General features: G+C 43.5%; 1 protein-coding gene across 7 annotated transcripts in view; it reads right to left on the reverse strand.

Annotated features, from left to right (window-relative positions):
* Window positions 1–16372, reverse strand: part of SYTL2 (synaptotagmin like 2) — a 107798-nt gene extending 91426 nt beyond the window's left edge. For 6 of the 7 annotated variants that reach the window (XM_046685122.1, XM_046685123.1, XM_046685120.1 and 3 more), the window contains exon 1: window positions 16238–16372. The gene's annotated coding sequence lies outside the window, so the exon portion shown is untranslated. Of the gene's footprint in view, window positions 1–1096; window positions 1117–16237 lie in introns of those variants that run through there. The other variant, XM_046685117.1, reaches the window with a different exon arrangement.
* Window positions 16373–27454: the final 11082 nt, after the last annotated feature.

A 27454-nucleotide genomic window follows, 5' to 3' on the forward strand; every position in this document is an offset into this window, starting at 1 on the left:
TGAGGATCATTTAAAAGAAATGTTATATAAAAACATTTCCCAGGATGAAACTAACAAGAATAGAAGAGGGCATCCCGAATCGTCCATTTGTATTTTCCTCCCGATCATTCTATTTTTCAAAAAAAAAAACCTCATTTACTTTCAAATTTAATAAAATGGATTATTCCCAGATAAATTTTTGCCCAAAATCTGTCAGGAAGGAAGACTTCAGGCAACCCTGCTTTGAAATTGACAAAAAGGACAGAGCAGACCATTCCTGCCCTGCCTCCCACACCCCACACCACAGCCCCCCTGGACCACAGCACTCTGCTGAGCGATGTGAATAGAGCTGGGATGCCTGCCCTGCGAGGAGACCCACAGGGCCCAGGAAAGGAAATACAGAGCACAGAGCGCGCACAGAAGCCATCATTGCCAAGGAAAGCTCCTCCTCCTCTAAAACTTCCAGCTAGGTATCAAAAGCTAAAACTTCTCAAAGTTTCACGTTTACTGAGGCCCAGGTAAGATTTAGCCAGGTGTGAAAGAGCTGACATAATAGTCATTATTTTATGAAGTCACACCACTGTGTTCAGACCTCACAGTGAAAAAAAAAGAGCCCTGACTTGGGTGTCAGACCTGGCCTTGAATTCCAGGGCTACCACTTAACAGCTGTGTGACTCTGGGCAAATATTTAACTTCTCTAAGTTTCATTTTCCTTATCTATGTTATACGGCTTTAAACTCCTACCTTTGAGGACCTTGGTGAGGATTAAAGGAAGTGATGCATGTTAAACACCTAGCTGAAGTCTGACACCATAGAAACTCAACAAGACGGATGCCCTGCCCACCCCTTATTGTCAGGCAGGAAAAATGTCCTAAGGAACTCAATCCTGATTTAAAGGAATAATGAGAATGGATCCCAGGCAAATATTGCCCCTAATCTTTCTAAAAGACTAGTTCTAAAAACTGATGTTTTTAGGACTCTGACATGAGATGTTATGAAAAATCCACCAAACCTTCTCCAATAGCTCTTTCTCGCCCAAATTTTATAGTGGGAAATCACAAAGGCTTCAGCTTTATCCTGTAGAGCACCATATCTGTTCACATGCCCAGATACATACCGTCTTAAGAATTGGGCTCCTCACTTATGTAAGGATCAATGACCTGAGTCTTTAATTAATCTCTGAAGTCTCAGCTAAAAAAAAAAAAAAAAAAAAAAAATTGGCTAAATGGCTCTGCATTTGTAGCATTTCATGGTGTATTGAGGGGATCCCCAAGACCAGCCCCAGGTTTTTGATGGTTCACTGCGAGGACTCATAGAACACATATAATCATTCTCACAGCTATGATTTATTACAGAGAAAGGATAAAAACCAAAATCAGCAAAGAAAAAAGAAAGATGGGGTGAAGTCTGGGGAAAATCAGGCATGAGCTCCCAAGAATCCACTCCCAGTGGAGTCACACACAACACATAAGTTGTGACGACATGTTTGAAATGTTAGCAACCATTAGAGATTCAGTGCCCAGGGTTTTTACTGGGGACTGGTCATGGAGACACCATCTGCCTGGCGTGTACCCAAATTCCAGACTCCCTGAAGGAAAGCAGGTACTCAGTATAAACTACATCATTTGCACAAATGGTTTAGGTACAGTGAGCCACTCTCATCATTTAGAATGGTAGGAACTTTCTGAAATCCAGCTTCCCAGATGCTAGTCAAGGACCAACCTTGCAAGCAGGCCTTTCCAAGGATAAGTAGTCTCAGGCTTGCTATATTAATTCTTTTCTGGACACATGGAACAAAAACCAAATATCTAATTAATAACTGCCTGTTGACCACTGAATTCCTTTTTTTTTTTTAATATATAAAGAAACCAAGGCTAAGTGATGTTAAGTAAGTTGGCCAAGGTCACACAGCTTTTTTATTTTTTTTAAAGATTGGCACCTGAGCTAACATCTGTTGCCAATCTTCTTTTCTCCTTCTTGTCTTCTTCTCCCCAAAGCCTCCCAGTAAATACTTGTATATTCTAGTTGTAGGTCCTTCTGGTTGTGCTATGTGTGATGCTGCCTCAGCATGGCTTGATGAGCGGTGCCATGTCAGTGCCCAGGATCCAAACCAGCGAAACCCTGGGCTACCGAAGTGGGGCATACGAACTTAACCACTTGACCACGGGGCTGGCCTGTGACCACTGAATTCTTATAGCCAATTAATGTATTGAAATTCGTTTTTTTTTTTAGGAAGATTAGCCCTTAGCTAACATCTGCCACCAATCCTCCTCTTTTTGCTGAGGAAGACTGGCCCTGAGCTAACATCCATGCCCATCTTCCTCTATTTTATATGTGAAACACCTGCCACAGCATGGCTCGACAAGCAGTGCATAGGTCCACACCCAGGATCCAAATTGGCGAACCCCAGGCCACTGAAGTGGAATGTGCGAATTTAACTGCAGATGCCACCAGGCCAGCCCCTGAAATTGCTAAGGGAAAAAAAAAAAAGATAGTTAATAACTCAGTGCTTCAAAATATATTCACTCAGCACATTTGTACTGTGCCAGCCTGCTGCTCTCCGAGCATTAAGGAAATAATAAGTCCCTCAGTCCCTGCCCTCTAAGAACTTTCAGACCAATAGGGAAGATAAGATGAGGACATAAAGAGCGATAACACAAGATGGTATGCAGTGACAGCCATAAAAGAGGTACAGGCCAAACACTAAGCTAGTTAGAGAAGGGAGAGGAAACTTCCTGCTGCGATGACCCAGGAAGATTTGGGTAAGAATTACCATACAGCTTCAGTTTTAAGGACAGGTAGGATTTGAGGGTAAGCAACAGGGCGGGAATCGCTCAACAAGTGGAATAAAAGTATCAGTCCAGGCACAGGCAGGAAGCTACATGAACAAAGCACAGAGGCTCCTATAGGGAAAGGGAATATGGGTTGATTGCAGGACAAGATTCATAGAAAAAGATAGTGGAAAATAAGAATATAAAACAGAGGCTAAGATCAGATCATTGAAGGTCTCAAATGTCAGATTAAGGAGATTGTCTTTCATGCAGTGAGTGAGGGGGAGACTGTGTGTATGCGTGTTTTATTTTTTTGCTTTTTTAAATCATGCCACTTTAGCATGGAGGGGAGTCACTACAAGCAAAGGGCCAGGACTTTCACAATAGACCCCACAAAGCCAAAGAAAGCTGTAAGTGGCAGAGGTAGTGGAATATAAAAGTCACTTGGGGGGGCCGGCCCGGTGGCACAGTGGTTAAGTGCGCATGTTCTGGTTCGGCGGCCCAGGGTTCGCCGGTTCAGATCCCCGGTGCCAACATGGCGCCGCTTGACAGGCTATGCTGTGGCAGGTGTCCCACATACAAAGTGGAGGAAGATGGGCATGGATGTTGGCTCAGGGCCAGTCTTCCTCAGCAAAAATAAAAGAGAAGGATTGGCAGCAGTTAGCTCAGGGCTAATCTTCCTCAAAAAAAAAAAGTCATTTAGGAACAACATTGGGAAGGAAGCAGTAACAATGCTCCTTGGGAGATGCACGAATCAAAGACTCAAAGTTTTGAAACTGAGTTAACTGGGGGATTAGTGCACTGAGCCAGGAATGCCTGAAAGGACAGCCAGGTTAAAGGTTAAAAACTAGTAGTGTGGCAGAACATTCAGTGTACACGTCTAGAACTCCAATGGAGATGAGGAACGAGTGCTCCAGAGAGAGGCTGTGGCTGGAACTGTAAATATGGAAGTCATCGCCAGCTTAGAAGCTCAGCTATAGCAGCGGGGGTGGTTGAAGTTGCTAGGGAAAGAATGTAGGAAGAAAGCACAGAGAAGAAAGCTGATGAGATTGTACCTGTCAAGTGAAAAGAGAAAGAGCAGTTAGGTTGGAAAATCAGAAAAGTAGTGTGTCACAAAGCTGGGGAAAGAATTTCAGGAAAGAGGGAGTTGTCAACCTAGCTGGCTGCTGCTCGGAGTAGAGACAGACGGGGGCAGAGAAGAAGGCAAGAGACTTGGCAACCAGCATTCACCAGTGACTTTTGCCAATCAAAGAGAGGGTGGGGCAGGAACTGTGTGAGGGAGAAGGTGAGATAAAGTTCTGGAGGCTGAGAGGAGAGAAAGCGAGATAAAGAGGGGAGCCATTCTTCAAAAGAAGTGATGGTTGTAGAGAGAGGGTGTACGAACAATGGCGACAGCGACTGAGGAGTCAGTGACTGCAAGGAGCAGCTGCCTGCCTCTTCTCCCTCAGTGGGCAGAGACGGGGAGCAGCTCTTCACAATCCACAGGACAGAGACGACTGTGCAAAGCGGCTGACTTCCTCAGCCAGCCACGGTGGATAGTGGCAGAACTCCCAGGACCCTTCCAAACAGACACTGGTGTGCAGGTGTTGGAGGCCTGTTTCCAGTATCAGGTGTGTGAACAGAAAAACCTCCCTGTCAGAGGCAGATGGTTCATTTCATTCCAGAATTAACCATTTCCAGGTCCCTGTTGTCCCTCTTGAGGAGGAGAGAGCCTCTCCACTGTCAGAAGCTTACCTGCCTGGTATCCACCAGGAAGCACAGTATTTTTCCCCAGATACACAGACCCATTGGTAACAGGCATCTTGGAGACGCCAAACACTATACACGACAAGTCCACAGCTATGCATTTCTTTTGCCTTGAGCCCAAAGAACTACTCAGCTCTTGAGCTTGGCACACATAAACAAACACACAAACACACACACACACACACACACACACACACACACACACACTGAGAAGTTCTCGCTAGACAGACTATCTCGGTTCAAATCCTGACTCTACCACTTATTAGTTTTATGATCTGAGACAAGTTACTTAACCTCTCTGCCTCTGTTTTCTCATCTGTAAAATGCGCTTAATAATAATACCTATCTCATAAAGTTGTGGTGAGGATTAAATGAGTTAACTCATGTAAGTGTTCAATAATCGTTAGCTACTATTATCTTGAGTCTCACTACAATGCCATGAGATAAAGCCAGACAATCATTATCATCTTCTTATTGCTCATAAGGAAACTGAGGCTCAGAGAGAAAATAGTTGCCCAATTTTCACACAGTGCAGAACATAAAGCAGGATTTTTTAAAAGCCCAGGTTCCTTAGTGAGATGTATAAAGCTCTCTATGATCAGCCTGCTGCTTACCTCTCTGGCCTCAGCTCCTGCCAGCCTTGAAGACGAACATGAATCTGCGCCCACCACACTATTTCCTGCCCTTCTTAACTTCCTGATCTCTGTTCATCCTTCAAATCTCCTCTAAAGTGTCACCTCTTGCAGGAAGCCCTTGGCACTTGATCTCCCTTCCCTCTCACCACCCCACCTCCCTCGTCTATGCTCCTATCTGACTATTAACATCAGACTGCATGGTAATTGCAGAGGTCTGTCTTCTCCCCCGGTCTCTGAGCCAAAAACAATTTCTGGCACATAACAAACATAGTAAACACTCAGTAAGTATTTGTTGAATGAACAAACTCTTGTCTCTAAGTCTGATATTCTCCCCACTAGAGCACACTGCCCCTTTTATCAACAAATGTTCACTGTTTAATAATAGTTCTAAAAGAGTGGCAACAAATTTCACCAAAGATCAACCAATCACAAATCATACTGTACTCAAATATTAAACTAAACACTTGGTCATTGTACCTACAGGTAGTGAAGCACACAAACACATCCTTCAAAGACCTGACCATTCCCACCTACAGTTCATCTGTTAGGTGCCTTTGGTCTCCAAAGAAAGAGACCAAACCCGAATCCATCAAAGGATTCATCCTAGGCTTGATTAACCTGTGAGAAGGACCAGGGGCTTGGCACGTGAAGGAGAGCAGGTTCCAAAGCCCATGGTGAGATGCCTCCAGGAGTTTAAAGCATATATCTCGCTCCCTGTGCACTGTATGCCAGCCCAAGATTGCTTTCAGTTCCTGACTGCTCGGCCTGGGGAAAGGCTACCAGAGAAGGGAAAAAGCAAGCACGGTCACTCCATCCTCACTTCCTCACACACCAGGCAAACACACCTGTGCTCAGCTCCATGGGAGGGTCACGGCTGTCCCTGGCAGAATCTGACGAGCAGAGCCAAGTCTCCCCCACACCCTCGGCTCCCAGCCACTACCCAGTTCACCAGGGGAAGCAGGTGATCTTCTCCATATCCAGGCGCCTCTAGTAACCAAGGCTAATCTCCCTAGTGGCTCTCTCCAGGGAACTCCGGGTATATGTCAGGTTTTCCCTCTGGTCTGAATAAAGCAGACAACACTCAGCAAAACATAAACACGGACCTAGAAACACACAAACACACACTTGCAGGTACTTGTGTCTGACCCTGACTGCCTGGGGAAAAGGGCCACCTAGTTTCTTGCAATTTGCAAATGAATGATAGTTTTGCAGCCCAAGCCTCCCTACTCCTCCCCCCAGGAAACTCAGAGACTGCTAACCACAGCAGCACACGCTGAGCACAAAAACTTCTACAGAGCACCAACCAAATTTAGTGTGCGCTAGGTGTCAACTATCCCTAGAATGGTAAAACTCAATTCTGGAGATATGAAAAAGGGCCTTAAACATTTTTTCTGAGTCCAGGTCTCAATCATTTTGACAAAAGCAGACCTGGGCCCTTTATTGAAAAGTGGCAAATATGTTTAGCTCCAAAGCAGGGCATATTTATCTTTTTGGAATAATTTGGCTCCAAGTGGTCCAGTCCATAAATTAGTATATGGAGTCACCATTTTCCTACACATATATATCTTCCTGTAGAAATCTTGAGTTAAATAGCAGCACCATCTCTACAAGTATATTTTATAAAAAGCTTTAAAATACATTATCTTGTCTGTACCCACAAGTCCAAACACATGTGCCTTCAATCAACCTCAAGTCCATCTTCCACACTTTGAGCAGTGCTACCATCCTAAAGAAAAATCTAGTTATTTCACTCACAATATTGAGATTCTTCCATTAATTCCTTGCAGCCTCCAAGGTGAAGGGCACGTTTTCAGCCTGGTTTCACCTTTGGGCTTCAGCCCACCACATGAGCAGCACCTCCAGTCATAACTTATCTGCCCTAAGTGCCAACTCAGCTGGTCTCTTCCTGTTCCCTTAGTATCCCACGCCCTTCCTGTCCCCACACCACTGAACGCGAAAGTCCCTCAATCTCTTCTCTCGACCCCACCCCATTCTCAACCTAGCAAACCCCCACCGGGCCATGGTTCTACCTCATCGGACACCCTCCAACTCTCCCAGGCAGTTGTTCTCTCTGCAATCTCACGATAAGCTGTACATATTCTACTAGAACACTTACTGCATTGTATTGTAACTATTATTTTGCCACTGTTGCCCTTATTACAGGCATTTTCTTGTTTGCTTTTTAATCCCCAGAATCTGGTTGTCAACCTAACGATTAGATGAAAATCCAATAAAATAGTGGGGCTAACATCAGCAACCCCCATTTTCTATAGGTGGAAACTGAACCATCTGTAAAATTAGGTGACTTGGTGACGTGCAGTTGGATAACGGCAAAGCTTGTCCTGTGGGAACTCTCAAGACCTAACAAAGGAAGCCAAGAGGAAGAGAAGGAGAGAGAGGTAAGAGAAGAGAGAGAGAAGGGAACTCATGTTTATTGAACAGCTACTCCGTGTAAGGCACAATGTTAGGCACTTTAATATATTCATTATCTTATTTATTCCTTAGAGCCACATTGTGAGAGAGAGAATGACAGGGATTTTTTCAGAAGAGGAAACTGAGACTCAGAGTGATTAAGTTACTTGCTCAATTACACTACTAGTAAGTGGATCCAAGGTTTAAACTCAAGATTGTCTGACTCCAAAGCCAAGTTTATTCCACTACAAAGTGGCCTCTATAGGAATCATGGGCTTCCAGACTCACACTTGCCCATGGACACGAGCCAGAAACACCTTCTTTACTATAGCCCCTCCCCCATCACCTTTTCAGCCATTGTGCTGCATAAAATTCTGGCTTCTGACTTCTGCATCTCACAACCACCTGCTACTAACCATCGGATGGCAAAGTGTCCCTAGGATTCTAGCACGAGCATAGTGATTGCATCTGCACAGAGGTGGCATGATGCTATTTCAGAAAGACTCAAGGGTGTGTGCTATAAAACAGAGTAAAACAGTCTCATATTTAAGTGGTCTGAGTAGGGCAACTGGCCATAAAGAATTCTTTAATTTTAATAAATCCCCACATCATGCACAACATGAAGACCAATTTTGCTTTTACTCAAGTTCTTCAATATAGTCCCTCACATTTATTAAGTAGTGATATCCCAAAAGAAGATGTAATTGGGGTCTTCTAGAAATAAAGCATAAAGAAGAGATGACTTTCCCGTTCTCTAGAGTCATATTTCAGTTACTCTAGTCCCAGGCAGTCTTGCTTTTCCTTTTTTTTTTTTTTTAAAGATTGGCCCTGAGCTAACACCTGTTGCCAATCTTGCCAAACCTTCTTCTTCTTCTTCTTCTTCTTCTCCCCACTGCCCCCCAGTACATAGTTGTATATTCCAGTTGTAGGTCCTTCTGGTTGTGGCATGTGGGACGCCACCTCAGCATGGCTTGATGAGGGATGCCATGTCCCCACCCAGGATCCGAACCCACGAAACCCTGGGCCACAGAAGCAGAGCGCGCAAACTTAACCACTCGGCCACGTGGCCACCAGCAGTCCTGCTTCCTAACTGCGGCAGGAAGCAGCTGACTCCTCAGGCCATGGTGTGCTGGGGGAACTAGATTTTTTTCCTGAAAGACTTATGTGAAGTCTATCATTACTATCTCTATGGTAACAGAAATGTCCCAGGTTTTGGGAAAAGTCCCAGTTTAAATATAATAATCTGTTATGAGACTCTTGCAAACAATATGTCTCAACATAGGATTCAGTAAATGTGACTATAACATCTTTCCTCTGAAGAACCCCCCAAAAGAGGCAGTACTGGGTAGTGGAAACAGCACAGGCTTTTGAGTCAAGGCAAGTAACCAGAGTTCAAATGTTTGTTTTATCATTTACTGTGTGACCTGGGGCAAAGTACTACTTAACTTCTCTGTGCTTCCATTTCCTCATTGGTAAAATGCATAATTATCATCTAGTTCGGAGAGCAGTCCTTCCAATTAGATGAACAATGACCTAACAAGAGACTGACACACAGTATATACTCAATAGATGCTAGGCATTCTTTTTATGATGTTTCAGCTATTATTCGCAGCCTCGCTAAAAGGAGTGGAAAAGAAAGATACAATTTTGCTCTTCTAAGTAAAGGACCATAAATAGTGTGATTTACCTAATGTAAACAGAACTATTACTTGACTTCCTAAGACACAAACTTCTGTTACTATATTACAGGGCAGTATTGATACTGAAACAGGGCGCTAAGTTGCTGACTCAGCACTTTGTAGTCCAGGGTCATCGCCAGAAATTCCCAGCAATACCGAAACGTAATTAATAATTACTCTCTCTAGGTAATAAAATTTCCTGAATCTCATGCAACAAGCCCATTTTCAAGTATTATCTTGTGTGGTCAAAACACTTGCCAAGTTACGCATCCTCATTCTGCATCTAGAAGTGTTTTCAGCTTCCTCCTCCTCTGAACAATCGAGTGAAATGCTACTAGGGCACAGAGAGATACTCAGTGTGTGAATGCGACTTTCTCATACTTCATAGACAAATGAGAGGAACGTTTTTCTTGGAAAGATCATCCTCTCATGATCCAAAATATGGGCTCTGGAGTCAGACTTCCTGGGTTCAAATCCCTCTTCCTCCTCTTACTAGCTGTGTCATCTTTGGCAACTTATTTAACTTATCTGTGCTTTAGCTTCCTCAACATCAAATGGGAAAAATAACAATACCAAAAACAGTATCAGTAATAGATTGTGAGGATCAAATAAATTGAAGTAGATACAGTGTTTAGAACAGTGTGTGATACATAGCAACCACTCAACAAATGTCAGATATCATCAGCAGCATTCACTTGCCTCACAGGGTTGAAAAAAGCAGTGTGAAGCACCCAGATAGATTACAACATGTTATATTAGCAACAAAAGACATACCAGATCAGATAAAAATACTTCCAAATTGAGAAAGATGAATCTTACATAACCAATTACTACCCTCAGGTGCCATCCTTGCAGTAGATTCATAGTATTTTCAGACTGAATGCCTGTGGTTTCAACTAGTCACAAGTTACCTTGAAGATGTGTCATATAGAAACTGTAGTTAAATCACCAATGGTACCAGATAGGTATGAGGTGGTGAGTCCTGGGCTGATGAATCTTTGGCCAACCACTCAGCAACAGCATCTCAATCTGTTCTTGCCAGTTCTCATTAAATATATGACCTCATCTAATCCTCTGAACAACCTTGTGAGGCAGGTCTAACACCCTGAGGAAAGGATATGCCATGGTGATAGTTGCAGACTTGGGGGCAGCAAAGATCTCCGGATGTACTCCCTAAACATGCCCCAAGATGGCAGACGTGAAACAACCCTAGAATCCATTCTAAAAAGAATCGAAGAATTAAAGTTAAAATCCAGACCCTGCACTTCTAAAACTCAAATGACTAGTCTAAAACCAGCAGTGGTGAAGAATCTAACATGCCACAGTTCAGTTTTCCTCCCAATGCAGATTGCGGGCAGAATGGGTGGGAGTGACTTGGCTTGGCCTGGGATCCAGCCCATGCCCTCAGCCTCACAGCCCTGTGTTTTAATCAACTGACTCAGCCAGCGGCAGGAGAGCCCAGGCGCCTGTGGCCATGAGTAATGGCAGCACAAAACATCTGTCTAATCAGAAGCTAATGGTGTCAGTGCCGTCAAGACTTACAGTAAAATAATGCTTCTGCAAGGGGAAAAAGAAATGTCTATTGATCCAGAAGTTAAGCAATGCCTTGCTTTCTCCCTCTAACTTGGAATGCAAATTTGCAAAACTGTTTACTAGGTCTTATACCCCCAAATATTTATTGGAGCATTTATAGAAAGATGACTTATCTAAGAATAAATCAAATCTATTTCTAGTAGTAGCTGTCCAGTGTCTAGAAAGTATGGCATTAGGAAATGCTTTTATTTTGGCCTGCTTTTACCTCTATCATCATTATGCAGGGTAAGACATAGGAAAGTGTTTTTGTAGGTCCCAAGTACTTCACATACGTAGAGACATCATTTCTATCATCTGAGGGTCACTGCATCACATTTCAGCAAAGACCTCATTTCAGAAGAGTGATTCATTCATTCTTTCATTTGTCCATTAATTAATTAATTAAAAATACTTTATTAAGTTCCCATTCAGTGCCAAGCAATGTGGATGCAGAATTAAATCAGACAATCCAAGCTCTTGGGGGCTCAGTCTTTTCCCAATTTGGTCTTTTTATCTCCATTGCATTCCAACCACATCTGGCTCCTCTCCTCTCTCCCTCTCCCACCCTCCTTCTGTGTCTCCCTCTGCTGAAACCCCCCCCAAGAGTGTTCTTCTCCCACATCCTGCAAAAGTCCTTAGCACAGGACCAAGTTCCCAGTGGGCACTAAGGAAAAATATTGTATTTAGTGATTTAAGAGGTGAGTACTTAGTGACACACATGGCTTTTACCATAAATAACCTGCTTTCATTTTACTTCTGTCAACCTACCTTCCCAAAAGTTGCCTGAAAGCAGTTCTCCCCTCCCAACAATCTGAGGAGCTTCTAGATTAACAGTAACAAATAGATGAGTGGAAACAACTCTGCCCTCAATGTTCAACAGATCATATGTTCTGCATGAGGGCAGTCAACTGAGGAGACCCTTTGAAAATCATGTGGGGACACTGAAAGCTCAAAGCAACAGGAAGTAAGAACGTTTTCTGACACCTAATTCATCTGATGTGGTAATTCTGTACCAAACTTCTCTTTGACAGATGTGAAAGGAAAATAACCCAGAATCATAGATTTTTAAGACTAGAAGGAATCTCATCTTGTCCAACTCCCTCACTTTATAGATAAAGAACCAAGGCTCAGGGAGAGGATATGACAAACTCAGATTGTGCTGCTGGTCTTTGGGGCAGGAGTAGTAGCTGAGCCACCTGCCTCCAATGCAGGGCCCATTCCTCCCCCCAGAGCTGCCAGGAGCCAGGTGCATGCCTGTGAGCAGCCCTGGAGGCAGTGGCTGCTGGTACTCAGCCAGGCCACCATGGGTACACCATCCTTCCAGTTGCTCTCATTGCTTCCTCCTTGCACGCCTCCATCTTGCTTAAGGCAACAAGAGACAGCCCTCAGGAGTTCTAGGACAGGGGGTGCAAATGAACAGCTCCCTTGAATGGTGAGCCTGCTTTTATTCTGTGAAATGGGACTAATTTCTATCCTTTTCTTCTGTCCAGGATCATGATGAAGATCAAAGAGATACCAGCCATCAAGGAATCATATATTCTTTGACGAAAACTTAGAGTAGGGATCCAACAGAGCATTTGCATCATAATTAAATCCTGCTAATGTTAAGCCCAAGAGTTAGATACCAGCATTTTATAAAGACTGACAATGCTTTTGATCTTTCTACATTTAAATATTTTTTTAAAGCATACACCCTACATACAATTCAAGTAACAAACAATAACACCTGACACTTGATCGTCATAGTGGCTCTGGTAGGGGAGAGCAGAGTAGGTGTCACTGTCCCCAATTTACGGAAGGGAAAACTGGGTCAGTGAAGCACCCGTCACACAAAGGCAAGGTTGGAGCAATGACTTTGTCTAAGGCTCTCTCCTCCTCACTGTGCAACTTAGCTTCAGAATTTCCTGCTCACATTTGCACTTCAACAGCACCGAAGAGCTACCTTTTCTGTTACATTTGAGACATTTAAGACACTCGAGTCATTTAACAAGGAGCACAGCTTGACCCTACAACTTCAGCAGCAGCCCCCACGACAGGCACTTCTCTCTGCTGGAAACTCAACGACACACGGGAATTATGGGGGGTGAACTTTGGGGTTCACAAACAGGATTAACCTTTACGATGTTTTTAATCATTCATAATTTATTCTCTACATTCTTTCAAAAACAATCTGAGATGGCTCTTAGCTCTGACAATAATTCAATCAAAAGTAAGGATTGTATTCATTTGTTCCTTTTTTCAAAAAATTTACTCATATGGACACAGAGCAAAAGATTTGGAAGGCTACATGCCAAGTTTTGCATTATTATTTCTGACTATAGATGTATCGATTTTATTATTACTATTTATGTTACTTTGTATTTTATATTTTTCTACAACGAATATTTATAACTTTGGTAATAAGAAAGCACACAATAATCTCACTTATATGTAGAATCTAAAAAAACCTGAATTCATAGAAACAGAGAGTAGAATGGTGGCTGCCAGGGGCTAGGGTGTGGGGGAAACGGGGAGATGTTGGTCAAAGGGTACAAACTTCAGGTATAAGATGACTAAGTTCTGAGGATCTAATATACAGCATGGTGACTATAGTAAACAATACCGTATTACATACTTGAAAGTTTCTAAGAGTAAATCTTAAATGTTCTCGCTACAAAAAAGATAGTAGCAATACATACATGTATCAAATCACCACGTACACCTTAGACTTACACAACATTATATGTCAATTACATCTCAATAAAACTGGCAGGGGGAGTAGAAAACAATAAAAATTACTTCTATTTTTAAAACGTATTCTTCATTCTGAAGAATGGGCAAAGAGATTATCTCCACAGGGGGCAGGGAAGCTCTATTACCGTGAACCAATGAATACAAAATGCTAACAGTACACCAAGCCTCCAAACCAGAACCTCTGCCCTTGTCCCCATTTGGGTGCTCTCAGCCCCCAAGAATGTAAAACAATATGCCAGGACATCAATTTTACACAAATATTTTGGGGGGAAAAGCTTTTTTAGATGTATTTAAACCAAATTCAACATATGAAATCAAATGAAAAATTGCACAAATCGTTAAAACAATTTTCAAGCGTGCTGGAGCCAATCTGAACTGTGCCCACCCCCAGGAGCACTTGTCAGTCAGTCTTCTTTGCTACTGGGGACTTTTCTAGGGAGAAGTTTGGGAAGCCCTAAGGCAAATAGTACCAGCTTATTTTCCCTCCTTTTTGAAAGAGCAGCAACCTCATTAATAATAAGTTACCTTTCCTGTTACTTTTTTTAAAAGTCAAATTTTTCTTTATCTACTATATCTTTAAAAATTCTTTATAAAACAGGTGGCAGCAAATATATTACCAGGGAAATCTGGGGCCCACAGGCACGTAGTTCTCCCTGTCTCCCTTGCCCCAGGGGCAGAACTGCCTGGCCTGGTGTCCTGGGCTCTGAGGATGGTGGAGCCCTGGTGGGCCCTAGAGGGCCCTGGACTGCCTCACATTTCTGCAGGACAGCAGACCACTCCACACAAGGTGCCAATTCATTTATTCCACAAATGTTTATTGAGCAAAGCCTGAGAAAGGCCTCTTAGGGGACAGTGGGATCATTCACAAGCCAACGGTCAGGTCTAACGGATCAGATGTGGACAATCTATCTTTCATTAGACCTCAAACCACCTCTAGGATAAGGCAAACAGGGCCCCTGCCCCACCCACTCACTAGCAGCTGGGCGGGATCAGGCAGGGGCTCTGCTACAGGACTGCTGCTTGAGAGAAGCTAAGGCAGTCACCGACTCCCACCAGCATGACCGAAACTCCTGCACCATAAATGACAGAACACCTCTAAAACGCTTTGAACAGTGTCTGGCACCTGGTGAGCACTCAATAATAGTCATTTTTGCTGTTACTATTCCAGCTTGCCCTTAGTCAAAGAGCACCAAAAAAGTGGAAAGAACACAGGTTCTAGAACCATAAAGACTGGATTTGAATCCCAGCTATGCCACTTACTAGCTGTGTGACTAAGGGAAGCAATCTTTCTGAGCCTCAGTTTCTTATTTGTAAAATGGGGTAAATGACAGTATACCATCCCTCATGTGGCTTTGTGAGCATTAAGGACATATTATATGCAAAGAAGAGTGTCTGGCCCATAAGTGCCCAATAAGACAGTCAATATTGCACTGCCCTGCTCCCTTCCCCACTGCTCTTTCCGGTCCTGGAATCTGATTTCACCTGGATACCACACTAAGGGACAGAAGAACTACTGAGGGGAGGGGAGGGAACTGCTGGGGACCTTCCAGAGAAACCCATCAATGTTTTCGGCTCCTTTCAACCATCCTCCTGTTTGGCTGCTCCATCCAACAGACAGCTGGGGCCACCGCTCCCTCGCTGGGAATGGCTGCCAAGAAAGGGACAGGAAGCTGGACAGCAGTTTGAATTCATCCCATCTTCCAGTGTTTGTCTGTCTGTCTGAAGCCCCACTGGGCTTCCTCTGCACATCCCTGCCAGGCTGTGTGGGTCAGGAGGCTGTCAGTATGATTCATAGTCTGTTCTTATCTAGGCTTCCATCTCAACCCAGAGCCCAAAGCCCTTGAGGCTGCTGGTCACAAACCAGCACTAAATGAAACTAAGGACTTATCATTAAGACAGGAAGTAGAGCCCCTCAAAGTCAAAGGGGACTTATAAAGGGAGGAGAGAGGAAGGGAAGAGGGAGGAAGCAGGATGGGTGAAAGAGAGAAGCCCACTTCCTACATAGTGGTGGAGCCCTATGTCTTAGCCACTGAAGCAGTTGGTTTTCCAGTTTGAAAGATAATAAATCCCATTCCTGTGATTTATAACTCACTGCGGGATGAAGTCTGGGTGTAGGAAGAGAATTCCAAAACAAATCTGCTTATTTTCCACGTAGAAATCATCAGCCCGCAACTCCCGCTTCCCAACGCCCCACATGTAGATAGGTCCTAACGCCATACCTTATTTCACCTGAGCCATCTGGAGGCAGTTACTCCGCAGCCAGGACCCGCCCAGCAGCCAGCCCCAAGCCCAGAGTCAGTCCTCAAAAGCCCTAGGAAACGCGGCAGCCCAGCAGAACCCTTGCCGACCCGGGCACTTCGCTTCCTGGAGGCTCAGCCCCCTGGGCAGCGGAGCCGTCTCTTAAGTGGGTGGGAAATTGAGGAAAGGAGCTTACTGGGTGCCAAAACGCAGTTCACGTTTTAGATCTCAGAAGATTAAAAAGCATCATTCAACACCAACTCCCTTATTTAACAGAAGAGGAAATAGAGACCCAGAGAGGGAAAGAAAGTTGCCCGAGGTAACACAGAGAACGGGCAGAGAAGTAGAGACCAGAACCCGGGCGCTCTGCCTGAGTCGCAGCCGGAGCGCGTCTCCCCGCCTCCCGCGTCCTCTTGCCTGCAGACCCAGGTCGCTGGGTGCAAAGCCCGCAACCCCGAGCGCAGCGCGTTACCTTCCTCGGGACTGGCCGCTGCGAGCCTCCCTTCCCCGCGCGGGGCGCTGGCGGCTCTGCCCTGCTCGCTCGCCTGACGGCCCAGGTGTCGCCGGCCGCTGTCAGCGCGGGGCGGCGAGCGCAGGCTCCCCAGCCGGCGGCGGGCGGGGCGCAGGGGCCGCTCCCCGGAGCGCGGGCCAATGGCGCTGCGCCCGCTCCCCGCCCGCCCCCGGAGCCCGTGGGCTTCAGCACTCTCCGCCCCCTCCTGTCTTGTCTCTCCCCCTTGGCTCCCCACTCCTGGCCTCCTTCTCAAGTGTACCTTGCCCGGAGACAACTTTTCTTCTGTGCAGATAAAGAATGCAGACTACTGCGCGTTAGAGGGCCTCGGAGCCCAAGAGTAAGGAGCCCCTCCGCTCAGACAGTGGGGTCAGCCGCCGCGCGGGGAAAGGGCTGCCGAGTGGCGTGGAGCCGCGTAAGCGGAGCAAGATGCTTTAACCGCTGTGGGCGCCAGTTTCCTCGCACGTAAAATAGATGAAAATACCTCCCAGGCTGTGGAAAGGATTAAGTGAGGTGACGCTTTAAAAGTATCACAGACAATAAGGCCTGGCTAAATGGTGACTGCGATGTGCACGGCCTGAGCCGCCCTGTGGGTGTGCAGTGAGGACTGGTACACTGCTGGAAGGCGCTGGCCAGTGGGGAGGCAGGCACGCCTACAAATACAATAGTATATCATTGCCAATTAGAAAAAGTTACCCATGATGGGGCCAGCCAAGGCAAACGTCCGAAATTGGTGAACCTTAAGGTCTTCTCCTTTCTCATCATCTCCCTAGTTAGTGTTGTCCATCCAACTGAGGGTGGCCCAGGACTTCCTTCGTTTGTTCCAAAGATATTCCCAATGCTGATCCCCAAGGGCCTCATTCAGTGCTGGGTGCGGGCCTGCTAACCTAGCCTAGGAATCCTTGTACCGTGTTAATGCATGTATTCCGGCTTTCACCCAAGCTTTGAGTCTAGGGTGTCCCTGTAGTGGGTGAGCACTAGGGATGCAAAAGAGAATTAAGCCACTCGCCTTGCCTTTGAAGAGACAAATTTGTAAGTAATTTCAATTCAGGGCAATAACTGCTATAATAGGTGTACAAAGTGTTAAGAGTCACACACACTGGGAGAGGAGGGCAATAAAAGCTTAAATACAGATGCAACAAGGTAAGTCTTGAAGGAGCACTATAACTTAGGTCAGATGGAAGCGGGAGAGTACAGTGGGTGCAGAGAGGCAGGTGAAGACATGGAAATGCCTGTCATGTGTTGTGGCTGTTGCACAGTCTGTGTGATAGGGAGGTAAAGAGGAAGCTAAGGAGGTGGGTAGACAGATGCAAAAGGAGTAGCCATGCATGCCCTGCTAGGGGAAGTGGGCTCTATCCTATTAGTGACAGCTGCTGGTGGATGATTTTAAGCAGAGGAGTGGCATGACCTCATTTGCTTTTCATACCTCGCCTTCAGTGTTGACTGTGCCTGGCTTGGTTATCTGCTTCCTGCCCCTTTCCAACCTGGATGACAGGCACTGGATCTTGCTCAGCTGTGGGTGCCTTGCATCACCTGGCACGGGGCTTTGAAGAAACTCAAAGCTCACTACTCCCAGCGTCACTCCTCCCCAGGAAACAAACAGCAACTCTTAACAGCTAGGACGGGTCCAAGGATTCTCACTGCAGGCACTGGGGCAGGTAGGTGGGGGAGAAATTTTGAGGCAGGGCCTTGCTGGGGGCCCTCAACTTGTCCAAAGAGTTGGACAGAGTATGGCTCAGAGTTCAGAAGTTAGAGCTCTGAGGTCAGATGGCCAAGGTTCAAATCCTGGCCCCACCATTTTCTAGCAGGACCTGAGGCCAGTTACTTAACCTCTCTGTGCCTCAGTTTGCTCTTTTGTTAAAGAGATGATAATAATGCTCCTTCTAAGGCTACTGTGAAGGTTAAAATGAGGAAGCGCTTGTGTTTAGCAGAGGGCCTTGCACATAGAGAGTACTGAATGAATCTTCGTTAACATCACCATTTCATCTCAGCAGTGGCTTGTTCCTCTTAACCAATAGTAGATTGCCACTCTTCGAAATGGTTTACATATAAGTGACACTTAAATTTCACAGAATTCTCTGTTGATATTGAAGGGAAAGGCACCAGGGCAGGGATAGTGCAATGCAGTAGTCGAATGTACAGACTTTGGTGCATGTCCTGACTCCACCACTGGACTCCACCACTGGACCAGCTGGGTGACTTAGGACTTGTCACTTAACCTCTTCAGGCCTCTCTTCCTCTTCTATAAAGTAGAGATAGTAATATGACCTGCCCCATGTAAGGGAGATGCTGTAATACACATAGCACATTGCCTGCCCAAGGTAAGTTCTCAGTAAATGTCAGCTAATAGTATGATCATAGTTAAAAGAGAGATCTTATACTTTTTGGAAAGGGAAAAGTAATCTAACAGTAATGCATCGGAAGGCGGAAGTGTAACCCCAGAAAAAAACTAAACCTAAGTGTTAAGGTTGGTGCCACATCTGTGAAAACTGACTAGGACAGCAGAAGTGAGCTTAGAAACCTGCAGGTGGAGCATGGGCTTGAATGAGTTTTCTAGCTGGGCAGAAGTTATTTAAATTTGGAACCCGTGTCCAAACAAAGACAAAATTCTTGCAACTCAATGGAACTGAAATAGAATGGAGTGTTGTTTGCAGGGTTAGTGTATGACTGCTCTCTGAGCTCTCCTCCTGGAACGGTGGAATGCCATAAGCCTAGTGCTTTCAAATGAGAATTTGGGATCTAACTCCTAACACCACCCAGCTATGACTTTGTAGAGTCACAGGCACACTGCCAACTTGTTTAGTTTTATCAGCTAGTTAGTAGGTAAATATTTATTAGAAGGATAGGCTAGGTGTGGTTCCTTCAGGTTTGAAATATCTTCTCTATTTCTGACCCAAGGAATCTTTCTCATGCATCAAAATGTCATGAGATTCTGCCCTCTTAGATTGAATTACTCCTTCTCACCCCTCCACCTCCCATGGCGTATTCCTCAAGCCTTTTCTTGGCGTTGATTTCATTCTGTTTTTATAGTTAGTCGTCACAGGATATGTCGCTTCCCACTAGTTTTAAAGCTCACCCAATTCGGGGACCCCTTTTTCCTCTTTGTATTTCTTCTCACCACCTCTATCCTTTGCCCAACCCCATCTCTACCCGCAATGACTTATATGCCATAGGCACTCAATAAATGCTCGTTCAATTGCATTGGCAGGCAGGTCTCATAACAGACATGTTGCAGAGAGCAGCACTGTTGCCACCATGGAAAAGTAAAACAAAACTTCCTTGTGAAGACATGACTTTGTCTTTAAGCTATGTGGATTTACAACTTCTTACCCACCAAAAATGGAAGATATTGCTGAAATGCTGTACAGTTACATGTCATGTGGTAATGTGGTTAGATGACTTATAGCACTAGATATCAAATATACAGCATTTAGAACACAATTCAGTCATGGTACTGGGTCACCAAAGCAGGAATTTGGTTTTCTAAATAATTTGTAAATACTGAATATCTTTTTAACTTTTGGAAGAACAAAACTTTGGCCTTGGATCAAATTGTGTTAGCAATCTCTCCACAGTCTTTAATAATGCCTTGCATTTCTACAGGGCTTTGTATTTTTCAAAGCTTTTTCCCTTTGATTATCTTGTTTGATCTTCACGTCAAGCCTATGATGTAGGAAGGGCAGCTATTAGTATCTGCATTTTACAGATGAAGATAGGAGGGACTTGAGAGGATCAGGGCCTAAGCCCTGGCCAAATGGCAAACTAGCAACAAAGTCAAGGTTGGAACCCAACGATCTACTATACCAGAGAGATTTCTGATATTCATGAAGATTGTGGCATCATTTTTTATACCCTTCATGAGCAATGATCTTATGCAGACATGTCAATTTATATTCATGTGTATATATTTTCATACAGAATTCCTTTAGAAAAGTAAAGAAAAACTTTTTTAGCAATCATCTCCCTCAGATATGTATGCGTAATAATCACAATTTATTACTTCAATGCCTTTCATCTGTGCATATCAACATGCATTCCAACATTAATTATTCTTTTAAAAAATCTCTAGGTTTCCTCTATCAGTGTTTCAGAACAAATGTTCTCACTTTAATGTTTAAAGAAAGAACAAATATTACTTCAAAAAGTAGAAGACCTCCATAGAATAGTCAAATACAAAGAGAAGAAAATTGAATAGTGGTTACCAGGGGCTGAGGGAAGAGGGTAATGCGGAGTTACTGGGGACAGAATTTCACTGTGGGATGTTGAAAAAGTTCTGGAGATGGATGATGGTGATGGTTGCAGAACAATATGAACATACTTAATGCCACAGAACTGTACATTTAAAAAAGGTTAAAATGGTAAATTTTATGCTATGTATCTTTTACTGCAATAAAGAAAGTGGAAGACCATCTTGTTTTATTAATATGAGATTCCCTTTAGTAGAAGGCAGCTAGTTATAGCATAACTCATGGCCTTTTTTGTTTGTTTTACTTTGGTATTTTTTATTTTTCTATTAATTTAAATTTTTTTGTGACGATGATTGGCCCTGAGCTAACATCTGTGCCAATCTTCCTCTATTTCCTGTGTGTGACACCTGCCACAGTGTGGTTTGATGAACAGTGCATAGGTCTGTGCCTGGGATCCAAACCTGCGAACCCTGGGCCACCAAAGCAGACCACATGAACTTAACCACTAAGCCACTGGGCTGGCCTCTGTTTCACTTTGTTTTTTTGAAATTCACCTTACCTAAGAGCCTCTTTGTGCTTGTCCTAGAAGAGAAGAGAGTGATCTGTAGGGAGCCCTACTACCTTTTTTTAAAAAATCCAAAATGGGCTTGAAGTTTGTGTGGTAAGGTGAGATTCTAGTAGATTATTGCAGCTGCTACTTATTGAGTGTTTCCTACCTGCCAAGTATTGACTAAATGCTTTTACCTATTTCATGTAATCATCTGAGCAGCTCTAAGTGATGAGAGATGAGAAACCAAGTTATATGAAGGTTAAGTTACTTGCCTAGGGTTGCACAGTCAAATATCTTCCCAGAAGGTTATCAAAACTTTGGGGCTGACTTCCCCAAGATGCGATGGAATCTCCCTTCAAGCTGCAGTGGTCTGACCGTGCAGTTGAACTAAAGCAGGGTAATTTCCTCAAGTATTCCTTAGGACACTACTTCCTCTGTGCTGTAATCACTGTCACCTTCTCTTTACAGATCACTGTGTCCTGTGTGACTAGGCCTGTGCAATCCAAAATGGTAGCCACTAGCCACATGTGGCTATTGAGCACTAGAAATGTGACTAGTCTGGATTGAGATGTACTCTAAGTGTACAATAGGCACCACAAAAAAAGTAAAATATCTCATCAATAATTTTTGTATTGATTACTTGTTGAAAAGGTACTATTTTGGATGTACTGAATTAAATAAAATATAACATTAACATTAATTTCATCTGTTTCTCTTTCTTTCTTTTTTTGGTGTGGTTATTAGAAAATTTTAAATGAAATATGTGGCTCTCATTATATTTCTATTGGACAAGGCTGCTCAAGGCTGTCTGGGTCACTGTCTCAGTTTCCACCTTGGAAGAAGGGATGTAACCTCTGTTTCCTGTTGTCTCAGTAGGAAGTTCTCCCTTCACCTCATCCCGCCATCGTGCCACATCCAGAGAGGGCCATACAGGATAAGAGAGACATATTGAAAGAGTTTACACTTGTGTTCATTCCTCTGCTTTAGAATTCAAAGCACAGTAATTACAAAATGTCCTCTTTACTACTGACTGGGGTTTTTAATCCCCTACTCCTTTTCTAATACAGAAGAATCTTGATTAACCATAAGCTTCGAGAATGGAACGCCTGGTAAAAATGAAACATAATCTTGTTCCATCCCTTGTTTATTCAGTTATTCATTCATTCATTCATGTATTCATTTCATATTCCAAATATTTACAGAGTGACCATTATGTACACAGCATATCGCTGTGAAGAATTCAAAGATGAACCAGATTAGTGTCAGCTGCTGATTCTCTTTCAAAAATATATTAGTTTATTTCCTGCTTTTTATACTGAACATCATAGACAGCATGATGTAATAAAAAAGCCCTGGGCCAGGGGTCAGGAGGCCCAGAATCTAGTCCTGGTTTTATGAGTTACGTGAAATGAGCAGTTCTATTCAAATCCAAATCTCAGGTTTTTCATCTATAAAATTGGAAAGGATAAAAATATCCACTTTGCCTATTGTGAAAATAAGATAATGGAAAAGGTAATATCCAAATTACTACTTCTTATTTATTAAAGGACACTGCATTAGAAGCTAGGAGAGCAGCCAGCCCCGTAGCCGAGTGGCTGGGTTCCTGTACTCCGCTTTGGCTGCCCAGGGTTTTGCCGTTAGGGTCCTGGGTACAGATCTAGCACCTCTCGTCAAGCCATGCCGAGGCAGCCTCCTGCATAGCAGAACCAGAACGACCTACAACTACTACAACTAGAATATACAACGATGTACTGGGGGGCTTCAGGGAGGAGAAGAAGAAACAAAACAAAGATTGACAACAGATGTTAGTTCAGGTGCCAATCTTTAAAAAAAGAAAAAGAAGCCTGGAGATTTGGCTTCCCTTCTGGACCCTACTAACAACATACCATTTGGCTTTAACCTCTCCGGCCTGTGTCCTTATCTCTAAAATTAAGAGGTTAGGCTGTGTGTATTCCAAGATCTCTTCCAGCTCAAAATCCCAGGCTTCAAGAGTTTATGATTTTAAAGTAAGTATTCTCTGAAGATCAGCGCTTAAGTTCACCAGAGTCATAATTATCATATCAATTCTCCAGCCATAGATCTTAAAGGATTTAAATGTATGAAACACTAGAAGCTTCTCTGGAAATTGTCCTTATTTGTTTGCAGAAAAATCTCTGCATCAGCTTATTTTACACTGTTTTGTGCTCTACATCTTTAAAAGCCAAATGGAAGAGGAAAAATAGTAAAGAAATTAACAACAACCATCGGTTATCTGTTAGTATGTAGCAAATCACTCCAAAACATAGTGGTTAAAGCAACAATTTATTATTTCCTATGATTCTGTGGGTTGGGGGCTTCTTCTGCTACTCATTCACTACTTGGTGTTTTTTTATGTGGCTGCATTCAGCAGAGAGCTTAGCTGAGGCTGGAACATTGAAGAAGGCCTCTCACCATCCAGGGCCACTCTCCACATGCCCTCTCTTCGTTCAGCGATCTAAGCCCAAGCTTCTTCCATGGTCGCTGAAGCAGAAGCATTACAAGAGAGAAGCCCCAGTGTGCAAGTATTTGTGTCATGCTTGCTAACATCCTCTGACCAAAGCAAGTTTTGCAGCCAAGTTCAGAGTCAATGTGGAGGAAGCTGAATTTCTGGAGGTATGTTTCATTGGGCACCACCAGTGTAATAATCTACGCAACTTCCATTCAACTGAGTTCTAGTGAACTGAGATCTTACTCCATCTCTCATGATTCTGTATAAATCATTCCATTCTTCTGTGACTTGTGCATACTTCTATTTCTGCATAAGTCACGTTCCACTTTAATTGCCAGTTTATATTTAAATCTTCCCTCACCAAAATGGAAGTTCCTTGAATAAGGGAAGAGACAGTGTCTTATTCCTCTCTGAATGTCAAGCATCTCTCACAGTGTCTCCACGTAGGAGATAACTTAATAACAGTGAACCACACCAAATTGAATTCCTTGGAACATCACCAAATGTAAAAGGTAGTGCATCTCATTTCAAATTGCATGCAAGGATTCCTAACCAGGATTCTTTATTTTCACTAACTTCTATCTGAAATTTATCATTTTCTTCAATTACAAAGGTAAGCAACAAACTACAATAGTATTATCGGTAGGCGTGTGACTTTATCACCAATGGAAACCCCCAATTTTTCATCTCATATTACAACTAACTTGTTGCAGAATATTGTAAATAATGCAATTTTTAAAATAATTTGGACAACCATTTTAATATAATTGGTTTTCTTTGTGGTCCTAACTATTTTATTTTATTCCATTTAGAAATATTTTTCTGAGAAATACATGAGCCTCACCACACTGCCCAGACTGTCTATGGCAAAGAAAAGGGGAGAACCCCTAAGCAGAATGAGCACCTGACTTGGGAGACATTTAATCCCCATGGGAGGACCCCCACCCCCACCCCGCTAGAGCCACATCAGCATTACCTTGTTAGAAATGCAAATTCTCAGGCTCTACCACAGACCATCTAAATCAGAGACTCTGGGAGTGGGGCCCAGGAATCTGTCTTTCTACAAGTCTTCCAGGCGATTCTGATGCATACTAGAGTTTGAGAACTGTTGAGCTAGGGAAAACAGCAGTGAGTTGAAACTGAGGTTTACAAAGATAGCTGAAGACCATTTAATCAATCAGTAAGTATGAATAAATATTGACTGATATCTCCTATTTCCTCAGCACTGGGAAAAGTACTGTAGGAAAATGTTCTATATCTTAATCTGAGTGATTATAACGCAGATGTATACATATACAAAAACACTTTAGGCTCTACACTTAAGATTAGTGCACAATACTATATGTTATATGTCAATTTAAAAAATAAGTATACAAAAAAATTTAAATTTAAATTTAAAAAGTAACAACAAAAAAATAAGTATACATAAGTATACATAATCCCTGCCTTCGAGGAACTTTCCATTCACTTTAGAAGTTCATTTCTGCAATCATTTGTTGAGTGCCAGGCAGTGTACTGGATGGTTAGGGATGCAACAGTGAATGAGCCAGGCGTGAAGCCTATCCTCATGAAGTATACATCTTAGTGGAGGAGTCAGAAAATAATCACTTATGAAAAAATGATGTCCATTATAATTATGAATAATATGTACCACTAAATAATTACCATATTTCATTGATTCTAAGATGCACTTTTTTATAGCCTAAAATTTCTGAAATAAGGATGTGTCTTACATTCTATGGTTTCCAGTTTAATTAGCAAGGTTTTTCTAATGGTACATAAAATAATGGTGCATCTTAGATTTTGTGAAATTTGATCAATTCTAAATTATTAAGTATCATGGGAGTTCAGGGATATGTAAATCTACAAGCATTCTAGGAGTCAAAAAGGGCTTCAAGGGCAAGGTCAGGCTTGAGCTAGATTGAAGAAAAAGTAAGGTTTTAAAGATAGGAAGAACAGGGGCAACTGGAGGTGAAAACATCAAGGAGAAAGGAGAAGCTGTGATTGAGAGACACAGGTCTGGATGGGACAGGGAAGGGGGAACGTTAGGAAGCGAAGAGAGCTGAGTGGCTAATACATTGAAATCAGATTGTAAAATGCCTAGAAAGTCAAGCAAATGATGCAGTTAAAAATGAAGGGCAACTGAAGATTTCTGAGCAGAAGAATGAAGGGTTAAGTCCAACTTTGATACATAGAATGGACTCAGCAACAGGGGCCATATACATAAGTATGTTTTCAATGTTTGGTCACCATTGTTTGAGCTTAAAGGAAGGAGACACATTGTCTCAGTATTCAGGGAGGTTATGAGCTCACAGCAGAGCCATGGTAAATACTGTATACACATGAGCATGTGGTAGAGATGAATGATCCAACACTCAACCACTCCCCAAGACCCAGTGGGAGAGCACACCCACTGGGTGTTATTGATCTCCGGTAGCCAGACCTGAATGACTGCACTAGACTACTATTGAAACCAGAGCCAGCTATGCCAACACTGAGTAAGCTGACCATCGTCCCCTCCACTTGGGCCTGATGAGGAGTCCTAGATGTTCAAAGACTTGTCTATGGGCCTTTCTTTTTGAAGAGGTCATCCCAAATTCAGTCATTTAATCCTCACTACATTCATGTAAGGTAGGTGTTACCATCCCCATTTTGCAGGTAAGGAGACTAAAGATCATAGAGGTGAAGCAATTTTCCCAAGGTCACAGAGCTAGTAAGTAGCAGAGTTGAGATTCATACTCTGCTCTATCTCCTCTCAAAGTTGTGCTTTGAACCAGTACTCTCTGGGAGTCTCAGCCCTAATCAGGCTGTCGGATCAATAGTTTCAGACCCCTAGTTATGGAGTCTGGGATTAGTATTAATACAGCCTGGGTTTTGTGTGCCCCCTTGTACCCACCGAATTACAGCCTTGTTCCTAGCCCCTATCATGCTTGCTTGTTTAGAAGACTGGATCTTACCTTAACTTTTTGCTTTGTACTTTATTTACTCTGTCAAGCAGTGAGCTTACCCTGAATCCCTGACCCCTTGACCATCTCCTGCCGGTCTCATCCTCCCCACCATGGTCCTTCTCCAAACCAGATAAATGCCTGCAACCCCAACCTTGTTGCCTGCCTGGATCTGAGCACCACACTGTCGGGAAACTGCTGCTGCCAAGCCCCCATCCCTGACATCTTATTTCCCCTTGTTAGGTCACAGGATATCAAAGGCTCCAACCTAGAAACTAGAGCTGGGCTCAGATTGAGGTAGAGCTAGCCAATAACTGTGGGATGTAGAGGTAAGAAGGGATCCAAGGAGAGTATCTAGGGATGAAGGCAAGGAGAGGAACCAACAGCTAGGCCAAAGAAGTATCAATCCAAAGGAGCCTGACAGAGAGCAGGAACCAGCCAAGAGGAAGACTGTAACTGGAGCCAACATTAAGGAACAAGTCGGTGCGGAAGGGAGGATGGAGGTGAAAGCAGCAAAACTTCCCAAATGCTTGAATGTGGAGACAGGACATCTTATAGGGTCTATGAATGTGGAGAGAACGGGTAAGGTCACTAAGCTGGTTCAGACACCTGGACCTGACCTCCTTCAGCCTCTGTCTAAGCCCTCAGGCGCCAGCATGGATTGTTGGTTGCTCTGACCACAATCCAGACCAATCCCAGCCTCCTTCTTCTCTCTACCCTCATTCATTCACTTACTTATTCAATTAACAAACATTTGAGCCTCCACTAGAAGATAAGCTTCATGCAGGTAGAATCATTGTCTTTTTTTCATCATTTTAAGGCCTAAAGTCCAGAACAATTTCTGGCACATAGTCACCACTAAATATATATATCAGTTGAATGAATGAATAACCGATGAATGTTTGGAAAATGTTCTGAGTCCTAGGGTATCCTCTGAATTGTGACAACCTTAAATAGAGTGCCAAGCACATATTGCCTGCTGGTTTTCACCAACAGTATAATTAGAGATTTGGATAGGCTAGCAGCTAGCAG

The sequence above is a fragment of the Equus quagga genome, chromosome 14, assembly GCF_021613505.1.
Source record: "Equus quagga isolate Etosha38 chromosome 14, UCLA_HA_Equagga_1.0, whole genome shotgun sequence".
NCBI lineage: Eukaryota > Metazoa > Chordata > Mammalia > Perissodactyla > Equidae > Equus > Equus quagga.